Raw genomic sequence first — 23121 nt, 5'->3', positions numbered from 1 at the left:
ATTGCATAAATGAGTGCTAACTTAAAAAAGAAGACAAACTGGAAAACTTGCTGGTTTTGATTGCAATAAAATTAAAAGAACTGGAGAGCAAAATTGGCTTTGTAGCTTTTCTACAAATAAAAATAATTTTTGTGATATTTTAATTAAAACTATTATATTACTAATTCTAAACCTGAATGAGTATCACCGCAATTGCCAGTTTATTTTATGTTGTTATATAAGCTATGTGAACTGAGTACTTTATTTTGGTTTGGTTTGTGTGTTTTTGTTTGTCTTATTGTTTTTTTCTTCCTATTGGGAAAATGACAAGCTGTATCCATGAAATGTGAACATTATAGCCAATCATTAGGTACCATATTGCACATTCTGACAGATAAAGCAAAAAATATTTCATTTCATATTATATTATATTAAATATATTACATTAAATATTTCAATATTTCATTTTTTTGTACATGCAATTTTTCATAAGTTATCCTCAATGGACATACGCTAACCACAAGAAAGATTTATGCTGTTAAATTTGAAATCTAAGCCTGTAGTCCCAAGGGCTACAGGCTAAACCCTAAGAAACCTCAATACAATATTTTGCATTGTGAAAAAAAAAACAATATCAATTAAGTGAAGTAGTATCAAGAGACTGAGCTATTGATCTGAGCACTAAATAAGTATTTTTCATCAAGAAGTCTAAAACTCTGCATGATAAAAATGAAATCCATGAGTTAAGCATTTCTTAAATCACAAGCCTCTCAGCTACAACCAGAATACTTCTTATATACATTGCCTACTGAAATTTGCATAGCAAAAGATTTTGAGTTACAACTAGATCTAGACTAGATAAGTCTAGGTCTAGTCTAGACTTATTTCTTTCTCACCACATAAGTGTACTCAGTTGAGTCTTTCAAACTTCAAGTTAGCAAAAACTTAACAGTAAAATTCTTAACTCCTTCTAGGAATAGATTACTAGAATTAAGATGTTGCTGATTTTCATCAGAGGACTAGAAATACAGAGGATATAAATTTGTTGTATTGCTATTTTTGTTTTGTTTGGAATTTTTTGTGATAAACAGATTGGGATGAAGAGTGCATGGCACCATGTGCAAAGGCTGACAAAGACGCATTCTACAAATGACAAGAAGTGATTCCTTTGAAACGGATCCTCCTGCCTCTGCAATTAATTCCTTTACATACCCTGAACAATAATAACTCACTTAGAATTTCTTTGAATGAGCACAATAAGTTTTCCCTGACATAAACAATGAAATTCTAATTTATTTATTTACTTATTTTTTTTCTTAGAATAGGGAGTTCTATATACAGTTTTTTTTCATCTGGAATAGAGTTGGTTTTCTTCATAGTATCTGCTTTGATGCTCTATTTTGTCCTTAGGAGAAAAACAGTGTTGGTAACACAGATGATCTAAACTGTCCAAAGTGATATTCCAGGATGATATTTTAAATGCCTCATCCCTAGAGGTGGTCAAGGCTAGGCTGGGGCTTTGAGCAACCTCATGTAATGCAAGGTGTCCCTGCCTGTAGTAGGAGAGTTGGAAGTAGATGATCTTAAAGGTCCTTTCCAATTCAAATCATTCTATGATTTTATGATTCTATATAAAATGACATCAAGTGAAAACTATAAAACTGTGGGGAGCTGGCTGTGGGGGCTTGGCAGCTGTTTGGGAACTGTCTGGTCATCAGTTGGCAGATGATGAGCAATCACATTGTGCATCATTCATTCATTTTGAAAATATGGATGTGTTTAGGTCATCTGTCCTGGTTCTCTCCCCTCCCAGCATCTTGTGCCCTTCCAAACCTTACTGCTAGCAGGGCAGTATTAGAAGCATAAACGTTCTTGGATCTGTACAGCAGTGCTCAGCAACAACCGAAATAACCAAATGCTTTTTCGGTTAAAGCCGAATGCAATTAGACTAGTTTTCTGACTTAGTGTTTGAAGGCAGTTTACTTCAGAATAATAAATATATTTCATTTTCTTCTGTATTTTCTATATATATAGCATATTAAATAATTGGACTTAGAATAAATGTCTGTTAATCTATGGTAAGTCATTCAAAAGATTTTGATTTTTTTTCTAACCCCGATCAATCGAGTACTTCACTAAAATATTTCCAATATCAGATCGTAGCAAACAACAGTATGATTGAGAGCAATCAAGTGATAAGCTGGAAAAGCAGATGTATTTGGTGTTAAAGATTAGGGTTAGGGTTAGAGTTAGAGTTAGCTCATATTCATTTTGATTCAAATTGCATCTCATTCATAATACAAAAATATGATAATTGTTGATAATAACTGAATTCTATCTGAAAGTAATCAGTAAGGGCTTTTGGGCCTGTGCCCTCATTCTGCAAAACAATATACAAACTCCCAGAGCTGTATAATTATATTGTAACACTCTTTCCTGCAAATGGATTTTCAATTCACTATAGAAATCCTAGAATTAATGGATTGTTTTCAAATAACAAAGCTTATAAAGATAATTCAATTTACTGAAGAGATGATACATTAATTACCAGGAATTTGGCAGGTTGCACCCTCTAGAAATTAGTGTACTTTCTGGCTTGATAGGTTTTGTTTTCAGAATATGATCCTTTAGTTTGCCATCCTTGACAAATAACAATACACATCACATACAAATTATTGACATACTTGTTCTGAAATTTGACTTAAAAAAAACCCAAAACAACAGAAACTATTTTCACCATCTCAGATTGTTATTGCTATAAAAATAATTTCTCAACTAGTGATTTGTCATGCAGACAGAATGTGCTGGTCACAGAAGAGCAGAAAAAAAAAATCAGAATTTATCTTATATCTGCATTATCTAATCTGTTTACTGAAACATTCTCAGTGTCAAGATGTGAAATTTAACCATATTGAATGGAATCTTCTACCCTTTCAATGTGACAGTCTCTCCACAATTTTAAAATTTCCAGGAAGTAATGCGGCTGCATAAACACAAAACAGAAGATCATGGCAGGGATTTTTAAGAGCCAGATGAGCTGTAATCATTCTGCTATGTCATTGTGATCGAGGTTATCATCCTACTAAAGTAACAAGCAACAAACATCTTTATTATTCTTTCATCCTTGCAGCCAAAGAAATACATAATGATTCTTTTCAACAAGTGTTCTCAATAACACGATAAAGCTAATATTGTTTGAAGAAACTTTGTTAACCTCTACCTTTAGCTACCCTTACTGACAGAATCTGCCCCTCTATAATACATTACATCACTCAAAAGAGATTATATGGACTGCTCCTTCAGATAATTCTCATTAATATTTTTTACAATATTTGTCTTACTGTGTGCTGTGTTCTCTGCCTATTTTTACACTGTAGTGAAAAAATCATCACATGGATCAGTCTACTGAGAGAAATAAGCTGCTTGTCAGAACTGCAACTGTTTGATGGCTGGAGTGTGGACAAAAATATCTACGAGAACTGCAGACATTGCAGCAACAGAAATCAAAGTTCTATACTGAAGCAATTACAGTAAAGACTCTTGAGGTATTACCTGAGCTGAGAAAGTACACACTGAGTACACTCAGTACAAGTATCAACTTCTTAGGTATACAAATAAAAAGCTTCCAAAATTTGATAGGTTAAACTCTGTCAGGAAACAGTCACTTACTGTAATATCTGTAGACAAAAGGCCTACTTCTGCTCCAGTAACAAAAGCATGAAAGAAACAACCTTGCACCTGCAATTTTTTAAAAGCTGAAACTGACAGAGACTGAAATAGGTAGATATGAGAGAATAAATAACAAAACTGTTTAGGAACTCCTATTTAAACCTGTCCAGCATGCGTGGATTTGTGTCAGAAAGAAGTTTTCCAAAAATTTTTGGTGTTGGGTGTAGCTACATTTTACCACTCGCATAGAAGCATGTGGGGTTTTTGCCCCACTTCACTCACATCAAACAAATCACACTTTGTCAGACTTAACGTATATGCTCCTTTACTAAGAGCCATTTACAGAAATATTGAGAGTGACCTCTTCTTTCGGTGGAGGTCCTGAATCACATAAGCCAGATATTGCTGGAGTTTGAGACCAGTGTAATTTCATTCTGCTCCCTATACTGTGAAATATAGAACCATTGGTGTCATGAAATTGAAGAAGTATAAAAATGAAAGTCCGTACGGATAGAAGCATGTGCAGTTTATATTAAATTAAGAAGGATGGAAACAGATCTGAGGCTTTTGAAGTACATGAAAAACTACAGCACCGTTGAAGACACCAGCAGGTCAGGGGTGTAAATGGAAATAACTACTTTAGGGACAGGTTGTTCAAGACCCATATCGAAAACTTGCCTGTCGCATATTTTCAGAAAATCAATTTATTTCCTGCAACTTGGGAGCTTTAAGGTTTATGAAATATAGTTATAGCCCAACTGCCAGCAAAGAACAAGTAATCTAAAAGTAGAAAGCTATTTGAGGCTATGCCCCTTCAAGATAAACAAAAAAAAAGTAACAATTAAAAAAAAAATCAGAACTAAATAAACAAAACTACAAACTGCTTTCTTCCACTGAAGTCTAAAGGCTCTTCTGTGGTATTTTCCTTCTGTTAGTAACAGGTGTATGTGTATATAAGATATACATGTATAGACATGTGTGTGTGCACTGATAGCATAGACAGGTTCACATTTCTGTGATTACCCAGGGTAAAATATTAATACAAATTAATGAAAGAGATTTTACTTCTCCTCACTAATAAATAATGTTTTTAAAGGAGAATTTAATGTATTTTATAACATTTTGCAGAAGCCTGGGTATAGCTAACAAATTTAACATTTAATATGTGTTTTAAATTGAGAAGATACTAAAATTAATTTGAAAACAGTTAAGAATTACTAATAAATAAAAGCTATTTTCAAGAAGGATATGTTCAATATTACGGAGTTATGACTAAAATTATTTTAAGAAATATTTAAAGAAATACTGTTTTAAGTGCAGCCCAGAGTGAGAACTGTTGGAGGAAATCAGATCTTAGCCATCCTGTTTGGGACTTTTCCTGACAGCGACAGGAATAGTTTCATGACTTTGTGTCCACTGATATATTCACCAGTACAAGAGCAGTCCTTTATTATTTGTTAATACCAGCTATGTTTCAAAAGATTGAGTCAGGTAGGGAATACTGCCTATGTTTTGCATGGATTGGTTTTATTGAAGTCGTTAATATCCCCAAATACATTTTACAAAAGTCGTGGGCTGGAGTTCACAAGTCACATTCTTACTATCAAAAAAACAAAACAAAACAAAGCAAAAAAAAAAAAAAAAAACCACCACCACCACCAACAACAAAACCAGAATAATATCTAATGTTTCAGCTCACACATCTACTCTCTCACAGTGTTTTGTTTTTGTTTTAACATAAAGACCATGCCATAGGCATGCTGCAGCCCGCAGCACGAAGGTCTGCGTCATTAGGACCTTCAGCAGGAAGAAGTTGGCAAACAGCTCTTCGCCTTTCATGGTCTCTTAGGGCTGTCTGCAGAAAATGGAAATAGCTTTTAGCTGCAACATTTGGGGCACAGTGTAGCATTTGAATTGAAGGTCTTAAAATAGCTTATAAAGCCTCCTTTATGCCTGCCCCTTGTCTGTCTTGCTTGCTTCCTCTTCACTGTTCAAAGCACTCAGCAGTTAAAGAAGACAGTCAGTAAGTGCAGACTTAAAGACTCAGAGGCTGTATAAGTGTTCTCATTTACTGGTGGAGGCTGGGCTGCTTTTACTTACTCCTGAATGATGCTTCACATCGGGCAAATCAGAAACTAATGATTTCATTCCAGACCATCGTATATTCTGAATGGGGCTTACATTTCTAAGGGAATCTCAGTCAGGATGTGCCTTCTGCCACTGACAGTATAGCAGATCCTCAGTTTCCACAGTGTCCAAATTGGGACAGGAAAGTGAACACAGGGCCAAGAAATAACTTGAAGCAAAACTACACTTCTACAAGTGCCAGGAGAGATATCTGATTGTCTTCTGCACTGTACAGTCTGCTTTCTACAGTCTTACAGACTTCTTTCTGAAATGGCCCTCTCCACATTCCATCTTCTGTTTCACATTACACAGTATGTCAGAAATGACTACTGTTTTAGGAATCAATACCCCAGATAAACGTTAACAGTTGTCGAGGAGGTACCAAATGTCTTACCTGAAACACATAAAGCACATTTCTATGGCTTATGTGCTTGAGACATCCAAAAGCTGATGAATATTAATCTGCATAACTACAGGTGCACACACAGAGAGATTTATATGTACATGTACTTGTAATTCTTTACCCTGTAATACACATCTGCTTTGTAACACTGACCTGAATATTAATTCATAAATGTATTTAATTTCATCTTACCAATTCTTAGTCTTGAAGTAATACAAAGACTATCCTTACACTCCCCCCTTAACTCCAAGAACGTCAGTAGTTCACAGCAGCTTCAAGAAAAAACAGATCATTTACGTGTGGAGTATTTTCTCCCTGGAAGTATATAATTTACTTTATTATTATTATTATTATTATTATTATTGCTAAAGTTCTGGTCTTTAAACTATTGAAAATTTTTCTTTGTCTGGAGTCATTGTTTCTGATTTTCCACTGAAAAAATAATTATAAAATACAAATATGTATTCATCACATTTATCTGAAAAATCTTCAACTAAAATCATATTTTCTTATAAACTGGAGAGAAAAATATGCCTCCTTCTGTAATAGCAAATATGATGACATTACAAACAGAGACACAAAGGTGTATTCACAAGAATATAATACATTTTGTGTATTTTTGTGTGTGCTTCATAGTACCATAAAAACTTCGCCTTCACCTGTGCTCCCAGGGCTGACTCATTTCTTGCCTCAGGTGATCAATCAGAGGTTCAGGCTGTGATTCAGCAGTTCCCATACAATATGTTATTACTAAATTTCCTGGCTAGCAAATTTACATGTTTCCCTCTGAGAAAGAAACTGCAGTTCCCATGAAGCATTGGAAAATAGGGGAAAATAGACCTTAATATTGCAATTCAGTTACGGAAAAATTAATAGGTTTTGATTTCATTCAAAGACAAGGCAGACTTAAAAACGTTGGACTGATCTGCAATAATTTTTTTACACAAAATCATAGAAACACAATTTACTACCCCTTTGTAAATCAAGGTTGACCACATTAATAATGTAATCCTTTTTTTTTTCCTTTCTAATGTTGATACATTTTCTTCCATGACTGTAGCTCACTTATTCCCACAGTACCACACACTCTGCATGGGTGATGGTGGGAGTAGAATTATTCTTTAGTTATAAGGTATATATTGTCATGATCTGACAGCACAATGCTGCCTAATGTGGACATGCTGTCATTTCATTTGATCCCAAGATAGTCTTACTAGCTTCAAGCATCTTTCAGGGTGTTAGAAATTGCTTTTGAAGAATGCAAGAGATTTTCAGAAGCCGACAACATATTAATTCGTAACATACTCTGTGTGAAAGAAGACAGACAGAATCTAGTTTAGATACGTACTCCAAAACTCCATCCTCTTTGCACTGGGGTAATAAGTAAAGCTTGTTGCTTTCATTCAGATTTTAAAGAAAATATATTTTCCCCCAACATCTGACACAAAACGCAGTCTGAGTATGTATTTGACTGATGTGATCATTGAGTTGATCTGAAGTGTGAGTGTAAAATGAGGAATTCTACTGTGTAGGGCGGAGATCAGGTTAACTTCATAGTAGCTTGTATGCTGCTGTGTTTTGAATTTGTCGTTGTAACAGTGTTGATAGTACACCAGTGTTTTATTTCTGAACAGTGTTCACTCAGCTGCTGTACCTCAGAGCTTTGGCATCTCAGTGAGTAGGTCGAGGTGGGCAATAGGATAGGAGAGGAGAGGGCACATGTGGAACAAGGATGTTCCATGCTGTACAACATTCTGTTTAGCAATAAAAACTAGGGGGTAATATTTCCAAAATGACTATTGCTTGGAGTGCAGTTGGGCATTGATTAGCTTTTTGTATGTGGTAATTTGTTGGCTTTATGTAATTTCCATTCTTTCTCTTTCTTGTATTTCTTCATTTTTTGAACACTTCCTGAATCATCTCATGAGCTTCTCTTTCTTCTGCTTTTCTGATTCCCCTCTATAGTGGAGACTGGAGTGCAAGCAGCTGAGTGTGTGCTTAGTTTATGGGCAGCGTAAACACCACAGAAACTGCAGTGATTTCTCATTTTGCATAATCTAGTAGGAAAGGGTTTTTGTACATTCAAATTAACACAACAGAACTGTCAGTTCATATCTTGACATCACATTTCAGACAATAATTCAAACTTTAAATGGAAAATACAATAAAAATCTGATGAAAGTCATGAACAGGTCTTGTACGAACAACTTATAAAGACATACAAAGAACTTCATTACAGGACCAATCACAGCAAACCTACAATTATCTGTCCTTCAGTCTTAACTTCCAAAATCCTTTTTTTTTTTTTTTTACACTTTCTTTTAAAGAATATTCCCTTTATTATTCCAAATCTTCAATTTACCTGTGTACATGAATATGAAATTTTCATCATTCAAATGCAAAGCAGGAATGAAATGTCAATATTGTCTTTATACCTGAAGTTTTGTACTTACTACGTACTTCAGTGTAAAGACTAAATGTCAAATAAGCACCAATTACACAATGAATACATGACATTTTATATATTTGATGACTAAACAAGAGAAAAATATTCATTGAAGTTGTATTTTGATTGAAAGTCTGAACAAAACAAAAAAATAATTAAAAAGGGAGCCTCAATACAAGCAAAAACATACTGAATTGTAGTTAAGGGACTGCAAATTTTCACACTGAAAATTCCTGGCATTAGCTTAAATTCATTCAGTGTGACATTTAAGAAAAAATAGGTGGTTTGACTGAGGGGCAAGGAAGTGAGGCAGGAATTTTAATTTTTTTATGTAGGTTTTTAGTGCTGAAAGAAGACATTTGATTGATAATACTGGCAGCTGAAATCCTTAGCATTATCTAAGGATTTTGTATGCATTGCTGACTCAATTAATCTCTTATCCAGCTTACAATAATTTTGCCTAAATTTTGACCTCTGGAATCGTCCTTGGAGTACAAAGGAAGCTGAGTGCTTGTGTCAGTGCATTCTATGTCTTTCATCGTAAGACAATGAAAAAAAGGGATTTATTATTATATTCTTGTTTGGACATATCCACTGACAAATAGAATGAAGAATCTATTTATATTTGTATCCCCTACTGCTCACAGTAACTTAGTAGTAAGCATGAACAAAGAATAAAACTACCTTGTTGACAACAGAGTTAGTGTACTCATCATATTGACAACAGAGTTAGTGTACTCATCATACTCTTTAGAAAAAAAATAATAATACTCCTGAAGAAATATGTATGTGTTCTAGACAGATTGGAATGATCTGAAAGTCTTCTTCAGATGTAAAATTAAAAGCAATGGTAATTTTACTATGGTAGGTACTTTTAAAAAATGAGAAAAATATGAAGGTGGAACAACAAAATTTTCCATAAAACAATAAGCTTAATATACGAGCTCAGATTATTAATCAAAATTTATTCTGGTAGTTTAACACACACTGCTGGTTTTAGAAAGCCATGATATTCTCTGGACTGAACAACTTTATTTTAGCATTTCGTATTTCTGTCTTTAAATTCTAATGTTTGTTTTCTTGCTGTTTCTATTTTTCTCTTCAAGAAGGCCATGGAATTAGTCCTCAAAAGATCAGCATTTTAAGCATTTATTAAAGAGATCTTCTACTAGGACACAAATCATTTAGAACACATTTGTGAAAGAAGACTCACAAAATCAAGAAACAAACTAAGGATTGTCAGCAGTATTTACAGGACAGGAAGAGAGCATAACTACTGTAACATCAATAAATATTCAAGACAATTTTACCAGAAATTCTTGGTTCATGTTGAAGTAATGATTTCAGCGTAAGCTACATAAGATGATAAATTTCCCTTACATGCACATAAAAAACAACCGATCATATTTAGCCCCTAGTGATTCTGTACTGATTATTAATTATATATACATAAATAATATAATTAATATTATATATTAATAAATGTATTAAGCAACTTCTCCAATAAATAACTGTGAAGAAATAAAAAGAAGAAGCCTTGAAATACATGTGATTTTTGTCTCTCTAAAACTGAAATTCTGTCCTTCATCATGACAATAAGAAGTTCTCTGTCTGTAGTAAATAGTGTTCATTTCTCTAGCACCAATAATTTTAAAATACATTATTTTTCCTGAACAAAATTGCAAACAAACCCGTGTAAATTTGAAAAGAGTTCAGTTTCCCATCGCTACAGACACAGTTGGTTTTTTTTTGTTTTGTTTTTGCCTTACAGAGACTGTATGTATTGTTCCAAAGGCATTTTGCTTAATATTTAAGAGCATATTTTGTTGTTACTGTTGCTACCCTTTTAATAATAAATGCTGAATATGATAACATTTTGTTTATTCTTGAAGCCAGTAGACCTACTTGTAGTATAATCCACTTTGAGAGAGTATGATTCCATACTTAGAAACTTGGAAATATTTTATTGGCAATGTTTTCATAAACACCTCCTTAAATCTAGGGATTATTTTCCCATAATAACTTGAGTTAGATGGCTGTAAATAAATAACATTGGCAGGACTTTGGAGGACTTATGCAATTTACATGAATTTATTGTCTACAAATAGTAAAATTAAGTTTAGTTCATATCAGTATGTCTGAGACAAGCCTGATGCAAAACCACCATCTTGCAAATTCTTAGTTTTGTAGCATGGAATCTGACTGTTTGTGTACTTTGTATTCTTTTCACATTCATTTGTGCATGAGTGAAAAATTTTTCAAGATCAGTATACAATTATTACTGGAATTTAATTTTATCCCTTCAGTCACATCCTTTGATGGCAATATTTTGACTATTTCATTTAATTTGAGTTTCTTGAAGCATTAAGACATCACACAGGTTGTAATCTTTATGATTTATTTGAAGGTTATATTTTTAGAGGGTATGTGAAATAAATATTTGAAATACGGTGAAAGCTGTACTTACACATTTTATTTTTTTTCTCCTGAAAAAAAATGGATGGTTACTTCCAACCATTTGTATAGCTCAAGTAAGACATTGAGCGATGATTTTACATGTCTTTCATTTCATCCTAACAATATTTGTACAGTATATAATAAATTTTAGACAGGATATAGTGTGGAGCAGCTTTCCCTACATTTTAACTTTAGTGACTTGTCACAGCAGTCATGAGCATCTGTTTTAGCATTGTAATTATGATTTTGTCAGAGTGATGGATACAAATGAAACTTCTGGGTAATGCTGAGCAGTGCAGTTTTGTCAGTGATATAATGATGAATGGTACTATTATTTAAGTAGAAAGATTTGAGTATGCGTGTTATGTTGGTAGTCTTCATATCATTGGTATATGTAATGATTACACTGCTGCCACACACTTCATTCATCAGGTAAGATCTGTCAAGAATTTCAGATCAAGAGCGTGTATTATAAGGCATTTGAATACGTATAACTACATAACATGAACTACATGATCTGTGGTTTACTCCCAGTAATTCCTAAAACATAAGGCCCCACATTAGCATAAAGTTAGTTGAAAGAGTTCAGTGAATGTATGCATATTTGCATACATCAAATTCTTGTTTTATAACAGTTGCTCTTCACACCTTCTCACTTACTCCATTCTGTTTCACTGTACACTCAGTCTTCATATTCAAAATAGACAACAGTGAAAAATAGCACGTTCTGTTCGGTTTGTGGCCCAATTAATAAGCTTAGATTTCTGACGGTAACTGTCAAAACATAGTTCAAAATGAAATTCATTTTACTGATTCTGATTCTCCATTTTGTTCTGAAACTTTCTCATAGCCTCATTATTTCCCTGTTTGCAATATGTTGAGATACATGTTTTGAAAAATGTTTAAATGTCTTCTGCCTAACAGTTTAAGTCAGAGGAGTGTAAATGCTATAAATTTGATAGAGTGCACATATCATTCATGGAACACAAGATGCATATCTTCAACTTAGTTCAGCACAATTCTCTATGGTACTGCATTCTCAACAAGATTGAGAATGGGCTGTAAGTATTAAATGAGTAATAGAGGAGACGAGGGGCTGGGCTGGATGGCAAACATGGTAGGTGCATCTTGAAAAGTTTGAGAAGAAGAGTACTTAGTAGTTCGGTATTTTAAAATGTTTTTGGATTTCATGTTAGATTTGAGAAAAATTGCATGTAGAGACTTCTGTTGGATAGGTATCATTCATAATGTAGGTGGGTGGACAAATTATAGTTGGGACTGTAATAATGCAATAACAAGGTAAATAATCAAACTTTTTTTCCCTAGGAAAACAAGATTGTTTCTTACAAGCATTTTTCACTGATATCATGCTTTACTTATACTTACAGTGGAATATTTTCTGAAACCTTTGCCTGTCAATAATTTTCTGATGGTATATGACCATTAACTGTGCGTGGTTTTGCTTGTTTCCTTTCTTGCTTGGTTGCTTTTTTTTTTTTTTTTTTTTTTTTTTAACCTTATATTGAACTGGGACAATCGCATAACTGGGATTATGTCCTGTACTAGATAGATATGTATGGTATGTCCAGCTCAGAGAAAAAGATTAGATACTATTGGACAAACTCAATCTATGTATAAAAATAGCTAAAAACACTCATCAGTAAATAACATTTTCATAAGAATTATGTACAAAACTAACCTGTTATTTGCTTCTGTATCATCAAAGCCCACTGTTATTGTCTAAACAAACTTGCCCTCATTTAATTTTCCACATTTTATCTAGATTACTTCATGAAATTTTCTCACTACTCTGCCTGTAGATGTTTTCTACACTCCTTACTCATTTTTTCTTCATTATGAAGTGCAACATTTATTTATTATTTATAAGAAGATTTTTTCTTTCTGTCTGTTTCTAGAAAATATTACCACACTACTTCACATGAACTTCCAACCATCTTTCAGTTGTGATAAAAAAACAAAATTTATGCTAGCCAGATATGTTTGTGGTGTTTTTTTTCTTTTTCATTTTATCTCCCTTTCTGTTTACACATGCTTCATTGTTTACTATTAAAAATGTAGATTGCAATGTATGTAGACATACAAAAGTATTTGACTTCAGAGTCAAATTTCATGAAGTTTTGGCTAGTATGTCATTTGAGTTTTCTAGTAATTAGTGTGTTTTCCACAAACTTCAAAACTACTGTACTACTATATGTAAACTACTTGTTTTCTTATGGATTTAAAAAAAATAAAAATAAAAATAAAAGTGGGAAAAGGAAATAAATGAAGCAATATAGGTTTTTTTCAAAAAGTGAGGAGTATTATCATTCTTGTTTGCCATACCTTCCAAAACAGCTTCAAAATCTGTTGTTGAATAAGTTCTGAAATTCTTCAGGGAAAGACCAACCTTCACATTCCAGGGAGATCCTCTAATTTTGCAGTTATGAAGGAACATAAAAAGCAACTAAAATATTTAAATAAATGAGACAAATGTCCGTTGCAAGTACACACCTTATTTAAAAAAAAATAATAATTGTTATTTAACAGTAATATATAAATTGTGCATACATGTATATACACTGTCCTGTACGGTCATTCAATTTGTGTAAGATAACTTAAAAAAATTGAACAATACTTTTTTTCTCTGCTAGACTCAGGGATTAAGTGGTTCACACTTATGCTCATGTATTTCTTACAGTTTCCTGGAATTAAACTAATGAAGAAATACACACTCCCCAAATCTCAGTTTTGACATACTTTATTCTCCATATGCTTGGATGGTTTACTCTGGGCATTAATCCCACTTCTCTCACTTCTCCTGTAGTCTTTAAACACATACTGTGCTCTTCAGAAGTTGAGTGCCTTGGAGCTTTTGTTTGTCATGTGCAGATTAGTATCTTCCTACAGTTAATTAGCCCATGAGTTTTTCTGGGCACTTTAATATGTCTTGGGCTCAGGAGTACTTCCACTAGAAGACTGTCCCTTTTGTTTGTGACAGTATCAGCCTGCTAGCAAGATAGTAAAAAAACAACCTAGGATGCCTATTAGCCCTCAGAGTGAAGATGCAGAGTTGACACGTGTTAATTTTGCCTGCCAGTTTTCATCAGCTTGTAACAAACGAATGTAATACATTGTAGTGACATGAAGTCAAGCATTGGATCTTTCTGTATGTAGACACTTGATCTGCTTTTTTTTTTAACAGTTTAACTAACAGATCTCTCTTCCCTTTCCTCATCTTCAGTGTGATAACGAGTGCACACATCCACTATGAGAATATGCTAGTAAAGCACACACAAAGTGGGATACAGGAGGATGGCGCCTATATTCAGTTAACAAACATGATTCTGTTGGAGTCTTTCTAGCTAGAACAGCCTTACAGGACTTGACCTCTTTCTCATCTCTCCCACACAAAGATCATGGTTGAGCTTGCAAATGTATTATTGCTTCTAAAGATATATGATGTTCTGAAATATACTTTTAAAAAAACAACCACAGTTAGTTACAAATATTTGTTCTGCTCTATACATGGCAGCTAACATTCCTTGGCATTTTTGCAAAATCACTAAATGTCTACCAGTACCACTAAATTTTTAACTACATTTTTATCTTTGTACTTCTGCAAAGTTTTTATGAAGAGTAGAGTGCAAACATCATGGAATCTCTTGTCCTTACAACAGGTAAACTAATCCCATCACAATTATAATTCACAGAACTTCCTCAGTTCTAGAGGCAGAGTTGCATCTTCTGAAGGAATTTGTGGTGGGATGTATGTTTGGTCAGCAATACAGTATGTTTCGTTTTCTACATTGCATTCTTGGCATCTCCTGACTGATCTTTCCTGATTGAGAATTTCCACTAGTTTTAAAATAGGTTTGCTTTGTGAATGATGCAGGGTGAAAACAGTCTTTTTTCTTACTCTTGTTTAAGTAGTTGAAAGGATTAAACTAGCTTCTGTGTGCTTTTTTCCTTTTTTTGGTTGGGGTTTTTTTGTTTGTTTGGTTTTCTTTGCTTGCTTGTTTTATTTTTCACTGGCTCTCCTAACCTAACCCACTAAATTTACTAAAACCCAGAATCATTTTCTCTTGAGCACAAAACTTATATGAAGCCTAGACAAACTCACTATGACATCATCTCAGGCCCCTGATAATTTCAGATAGTCTTTTTTCTTTCATGTAAATGTAAGAACTTACCATATTACAACAAAGGCTGTTGACTGTGAATAATTTTATTTGGTTTGTAACCTTTAGTTGTCTTGTTCTTGTAAGCTTTTAATGGACTGTATTCTCTTGTTTTCATGTTTCCTCTTATTTTTAATTTCCAGCCTCATTTATCTTCTGACATCTCATACTTACTTCAGTACTTCCTTTTTTTCTCTGTTTATTCCTTCCACTATTCAGAAGACTATTCCCTCTCTTTTGTTTTATATTATTTTGTTTAATATTTAGACAGTGAGGATTCAAGGTATCTGCTGCATGCAAGAGAAAATAGAGATGAATTATTATCAGTAGCATTTTGTACTCTTTTTTCTCATAGTCAAGAATTGGGAATTTGATCATCAAACATTCCTATCCATTGCCTTTTATTCAGTTAAGGTCAGACATGGGCATGGCTAAATTTGAACAGCACACAATTCTATGAACAGCAATGATAGCATAATGCAGCCAGTATTTCTCCACTCTCTCAAACATGATTCTCTGAGTTAAAATAATCACATAACATCTCTTCCTGGGACATGCTTACTCATCTTTTTAAAAGAGTATAGTTTGAAATTAATGTCGTATTATACTTGATATATATGCCTTATTATACTTAATGTGTATCATACTTAATGTCTTATACTTAATGTAACACCAAAGTACTTATCATGTAGAGATGTTTTCCTTAAGTTGTTGCATAAATATTCTCAAAATAAAAACAGAGAATTGGAACAACAATATCAGTGGCAATATTTTAACAACTGGAACAAAAATATTTCAATTATTTTAGATTTCATACGTGTAATACAACAAACAATATACAAAAATGACTGCTAACAAAGTTTTCCTTGTTCCTAAACAGAACAGCTACTGCTCCCTGCTGCCTATCTGACATCTGATATACTTACATAGATGATTAATTCTGCTAACATGTACTACTTTACACATGTCCCTCTTGAATTTTGTATTTGTTTTTTCACTCCATTGTTTCAATTTGTCAAGGCAATTTTGAATTCTGTTCTACTCCTTCGATACACTCACTGTCTTTTCTAGCTTGGTTTGCAAATCTTGCTATTGTTTGCAAATCTAATTAGCAAACTCTCTATTACCAGTTCCTCCTTTTAGCCCCCTCCACATGTCTGCAAGTATGAAGTTAGCTCTAAAAATATTTGTAAAATACATCTGTGGCCAATTGTATTCCTAGCATGATATTAATGGATATTGATGTCAAAAATGAATATAAATAACAACTTTTGCACTTTATCTATGTAATAACAGAGGGCATTTATAAATACTGGATAATGCTGGATATTTGTAATGCTAGAAATTTTTATCAGTTTTACAAGTCAAATTACATTACATTATCTATACTTCCGATCTTATTAAGAATCATGTTATGTTCTATGCAAACATTCATACAAATATACATTGTTTCATTATTGCTTTATGTCACTTGGTATGAGTTTAAGGCATAATTTTCTATTATCTGGCTCCAGGAGAAAATTCAGTGTTATCATTGCATCACATTTTCTGTAAGAATGAGTGAGCAGTGAATAAATTCCCTAAGTTTCTAAATTGGTGTAAATGGCAAGGAAACTTTTAAAATAAATAGATAACATTCACTGAGCTATCTTGAAGCTATCAAAGCTTTCAATTGTTGGTTTACATCAGAAACCATCAGGAAAACTATCATATAGACATTCTAAATATGATGGTTTGATTTACTGTTTATTCAGTTCTCATGTGAATCCCACCTTATGCTTTAAAATTATTAATACATATTGCATGTGATCAGAAGTATCTCCGGTCTGGAATCTTCTGTCAGAGAATAACCAGGACCCTTATTTCAGGGAAATACAGGAGAATTAGAATAATAGTTACTACTGGAGTCATCTGACCTTAAAGACAACTTTTTTCCACCCATCAATTACAGAGTAGTATTTCTTTGGAGCAGAAAGAATTATAGCCCTTTCTAATTTTATCCTGAAGAACTCTGAATGAACTCATACATGTAAATGTCTAATCCTTTTCTCAAGCCCTAATAAGATCTTGGCTTCCATTATAAGCAGTGATGATATATTCCAAAGCATTTGTTCATTTCTGATTTGTCACATCCCATGTCAGAACACTTCTGACTGAAGTACATGTCACTTTTCAGCCAAGGAAAGTATACCTCTCTATAAACTTGAAGTCTGTTTAACACTCCTAGTCAATTTTTATCCAAGGGGATTACGTCCGAGGAAAACCCTCTTTTTCTTCATAGGTAATCTAGCACATCATTATAGATAAATGTATAGTCCATGAGATTTTCATCAGCCAGATTTTGAAATGTAATTTGGTGAATTAATTTAGTCATGTAATTTCATTACATGTCATTACAAGAATTCTAAGTAGTTAGTTATGTGCTGAATAACTTTAAAGGAAATCTAAAACACAAAATCTTGTCTCATCATATTTTGTTCACTAAGTTTGAACCGCATAAACATGAAAAATAATAGAAGGAATTAAAAAACAAATGAAAATAACATTCAAATACTGGATCAAAATTTTGCAAGAAAACTCCGTGTATTTACTCCATTATTCTAGAATTTTAACTTACTAACATTTAAATGAAGTCAGAAGAGCATTTACTGCAAACAAATATCTGTTTTTAAACTCTAAATATAACTGGAAAATTAAAAATCACCATAAAGAAAAAAAAATAACTGTCCTTATTTTTTAATAACCTACACTCAATAGAAGCTATAAAAACATCGGAAAAAAAGCCATAAAGGCTATCAGTGAGCTACCACGTGAAAGCAACTAAAGGAACAGTGTCCTTTAAATGCAACATGGTATATGAACTGTTACCCAAGTTTAGTATCATAACAAAGAGTCACAACCTTCGGAATGTGGTATTACTAAAGGCCTCGGGAAATTCACAGATAACCCAGAGAAGAGACAAAGTAACCAGTTGGCTGTCATAGAACTTGAGTCATTTTTTCCATCTTTAGTGTAGGAGAAGGATAAAATGAAAAACCCAGATATGATGGAAATGACAAGAAAATTGCACTCTGGCTAACAAAAATAAACAAACAAACAAACAAACAAACAAACTCAGTTGAAGTAGCTATTCAATATCTCTTTCAGCAGGCACTACAAATAAAAAGTCATCCACAATGCTAGTATTTGTGATAAGCATCCAGGAGAGCACCTGGAAGGATGATTTTTGATACTGTGTGATTTTCTCAAATTGCTCTTTGGTATTCCTTCTATTTTTTAGCCCAACAACACAACAACAGCAACAACATAGTTATTTACATTTTTTTTTTTTTTTTATTTATTTTTTTTTTTTTTTTAAATGGAGTCTTGTACTAAATTATTTTACTACCTGTGTGTGTAGAGGAGATAATTTCCACTATTTTCCCCCTTCAAGAGCTATGTCTGCTCTGATTTCCAAATATTCATACTCAGTAACAGAAATTACTGTAGCAGAAGTTCTTTACATATTTCTATTTGTGATTTCATTCCAAAGAAATATACAATCTGTTTATTTTACCACCACTTTAATATTTTATAGTATACAAAATAAATTGAAGATCATTTCAAGATTAACTACTGTGTATGAAATATTAGCAAAATTCATGAAAATTTTAGTGTAGATTAAAATTTTGAATAGATTTCTGTACATGGTTATAAGCTGCACTTCATTAAAAAGTTTTCAGAAATTATTTCAGTATATAATAGTACACTTTAATGTTATCAGAGATTAAATATTAATTTTCTTTGTGTTTTAAAGCTCTCATTTTATGATTTCTAGGTCGTGCTTAACAAAATCTTGCAGTTTTCATCCAAGAAAAAGATATGGAATTTGAGGTCTCCAGGGCTGTAGAGTTTTTGTTTGTTTGTTTGTTTGTTTGTTTTTTGTTGCATTGTGTTCTATTTTGGTTTTGGTTTTGCTTTAGTAAGAATTGTTTAAGTGAAAACTTCTACTGTTCTTACATAATACACTATTTCATAAATACACATACATAAACAGGTACAGTCATGGATGTCACTGAACAGAAATGAATTCACAATCTATAAGTGAGAAAATGTAAAGATGGTTGGTTCTATGTAGTCTTCAGAGCAACAATAAAGAACCTAAAATGTTAGCAGAATGTATATGAAAAAAAAAAAAGAATAACTATATTTTTATGTGAAGTTAAAACATATATGAGTGAGTTAATATGAATGCATTTGCCACTGAAGATACACTTCGATAATCCTACCTGCAAATACCCTCTCTAGCTATGCTGAAACCTAAAGGACAGCATCCACAACTGCGGAAACATTCTGCTTCACAAATATATTACATGCTTAGTACAGAGACACATCCTAGAATAGAGAAACATTTTTTGTTTTGTTTTGTTTTTAGTTTTGTTTTGTTATTCTCATGAACTTGAAACTAAGGTGATAATCATTTCATCATTGCTTGCTCTAGTAAGTGTTCATTCTTTCCAGACTATGAAAAATTTAAGATGCAATTATAATTTCATATCCACGTATTTTTAAAAAATCAAAAATTAAACCAAATATGATAGGTGTATGGTGTAGATCTTTCATATTTTTAGAACTGTTAAAGTAGCAGTTAAATACTGAATCCAGTCAGAAAGCAGACTCTCAGATTCAAGTGGACAAAAACAGGTGAAAGGAATATTACAGCTGTCTTCAAAACCTGTCACCTTACCTTACCCTAAATATCTCTGGTTTAATTTCCTGATGTCATGGTGTGGATTTTTCAGAAACACCAGGACAGTATTGTGAGGGCACTGAGGGCATCTAACAACTGCCCATCCAAATCAGTGTGATCATCCACCTGGTAGTGATAACTCTGACACCAGTGAGTTTTTCAAATAAAGAACTTAGTTGGAAATCTCTTTCCTTCTTTCACAGTTACAGAAATTTTCTAGAAAGAAGAGGTCAGAACAATGTTCTTAAAAATCTTCTGCTCTTTCTTCAATCTATGGCATACTGGTATTCAGTTTGTCACTTTTCCTGCTTCGGATAAACAGAAAAGTTTCATATCAAAACGTGACTGAGTTTATTTATATTAATCACTTTGTTTGCCCCACAGCACTCTGCACTGCAAGCAATTGTAAAGGGAGCTCAGAGTGCTGTTGACCTCATAAGATAGAAAATTTATTCACTATTATAAAATAACTATTGAAAAGCAAAAGTCACAGAAGTCCCTTCCATATCCCTAAGCTGAAAGATTACAGAAAAGAATCTGCACTAAAAATTCATAGTAAGCTATGAAGTGTTATAAAATCTATGTGGTAGATACCAAGGAATAGAAAAGTGTTGAAATACTTTGATAATAAAAGCTGGAGTATGGAAGAATATGGGAAGATGGAGGAAGCAACAACAGACAGACAGTTAGCAATGATGTTATTTCAGATTTTCAGCTCTGACTTGGATCTATTGCTGTGTCTGGAATAACTTATTTTAGTGTAAACTACAAACTAGTTTATTTATATGAACATGACTGTGGCTTAGAGTAATCTTTTCAGGATTAATTGATTGTTATTATTATTATTATTTGACAGATGTAGTAAAATAGAGTACAAATAACACATATGCACATAGATCTTGGAGGATGTTGACACGAATAAGGTGAAAGAGAGATCCATATCTTCTCATTATTTCCTTTAAGAAGTTAGCTTCCTAACAAGACAGAAACCTCAAGTGAAATCTTTGCAATGGTGATGTAAATTTCTCCTCCTTTGCTGTGTTTGTTCAAAATTGCATATGCCCCAGCATCCACCCTTTTCTCCATTTTTACGCATTTAGAAACAATGATCTTAAAGTCTGAATACAGCCTTAATGGCTAACATTTCCTGTGGTGAAAGGTGTGTGACAGGGAAGTTAGTGGAGTTTCTCTTTTTCCTTCACAACTAGATTTATAGGATTTACAGAACATAAACAAATATAATTCCATAATGCTGATTTTCCTTTGTTGTACAAGTAAGCACACAGTCATACTTTCAGTTTCTTTGCATTCTAGTGATTCAAAAATTAAGCAAAATAGGCATACAAGTAGAATGCTTTTTCACTTTGATTCATCATCTTAGGGATATTTTTCTAAAATACAGACTGAAATAAATCTCTAAGAGAACTCAGTGTGACCATACAACTATTACTCAAGTTTTCACCTCTCTTGCTACTTTCACTGGCTAGATTTCAATCTTTTTCCCTCTAAATCAAATTTGACTGAAGTTGTTGCAATAAAGATAATTTTGTTTCATGTATCTCAGAATATATGGAATAACTTCAAAACACAAATATATACATCCAATTGAATGTGAAGCATTTTTGAAGCCCAAATGGTGCTTTTAAATGAAATCATTGATGGACATCAATTCTCTTTAGCTATAATTCAGCATGAAAATACTGATGCCCATATTTCTTATTGTTTCTTCGGACAATATAATCAATAGCTGGTAATAAACTATAGAGACTTTACGTAAAGCCTGAATCTTTGGGTGCAGAGAGTTCTAATATGGCTGATTCTATAGCTCAAGTAAAATGCTACTGACAGTGATATGCAGACCTGAACAGAGCAGCCCAGATTTTTCTATGAGTATCCTTTTTGCTTGCCTTTGAATACGTAGCACAGGGATTCACAGCCCAAATAATTAAGCTGCCTACCATTTACTTCCATCAATAATCCTCCATTTTGACACCTTTATGTTCTCTGCCTCCCCAGTGCTCTCACTGTAAATTTTACTTTGACAGTTGAGGGTAGTTTGCCTAACCTTCTCCTGAGCACTCATCTCTCCAGTTACCTGTATCTAGCTCTCCTATCACTATCAGCTCCTTCCTTAGAAACACTTGTAATATGGATAGGATTGCCATTGCTGCATAATAATCTTGAGCTGGAAAGGAGGTTTTTCATTGGTTGCCCTAAATTTCTGACTATTGTTTCTTTGTTATGTGGGTCTCAACGTCTTCTTACAGAATTATCCTTCCTTTCTCACACAGCTTCCTTCTCTATCAGTACAGTAATTTTTCAGTGGAACACACTGTTTTTCCTTCCCTCACATTTACTAAAATATTTGTAATCCCTACAATCCTTTCTCCCATTCTGCTTAGTAACTCTCTTTTGCTTGTACGAGAAGAATAATATGTACCTAAAGTCTTTCTGGGGATTGACAAGTACATCATTGGTAGTAGTGAATCTCAGTTGTCTAGCAGTCAAGCACTGCTTTTCCCTATCATGTACTGAAGGCTGAGCAGCCAAAACAGAAAGTGTCTATTCTCCTGTCTCTCTGGTTAGTTTTCAGACTAATGATGGCTTTTGAAGTAAGAAAAGCCAGGTTGGCCAAAGAAATTGTTTAAACTATTGTTTAAAGCATGTGAATTCTATGCTTCATGTCACATATATCTGATGAAGAGGGTAAGGCTCCTCTCTGATGGCATTCTTCTTACTGTTCCCCAAAACATCTTTTAGTTGCAAGCAGATCAGTCCTACTTCTTTCACTTGTCAGTTCCTCATGTTTCTTTCACTAACTCCCTGGGCAGCATGAGACTGAAGTGGATCCAAAAAAGGTTTTAGTAACTGTCAGTGCTGAACTGCAACGCTAACCTTTAGCTAATCCAAGAAAGTAAGTAAAATCCTGTTGTGGTTTAACCCTACTGACAGCTCAGCAACACAAAGCTGATTCATCTCACAATCCCCTGCAGTAAGAGGAGAGAAAGAATGAGAAAAAAGAAAGGTAAAACTCATGGGCTAAGATAAAGACAGTTAAATAGAATTTAAAGTGAAGGGGAAATGATGATGATGATGATGATGATGATGATGATGATGATGATGATGATGATGA

This window comes from Centrocercus urophasianus, unplaced genomic scaffold (genome assembly GCF_019232065.1).
Source record: "Centrocercus urophasianus isolate 14NV4802_14NV808 unplaced genomic scaffold, USGS_Curo_1.0 seq_11, whole genome shotgun sequence".
Classification (NCBI taxonomy): Eukaryota; Metazoa; Chordata; class Aves; order Galliformes; family Phasianidae; genus Centrocercus; species Centrocercus urophasianus.
Note: the sequence above shows the minus strand (reverse complement) of the source record.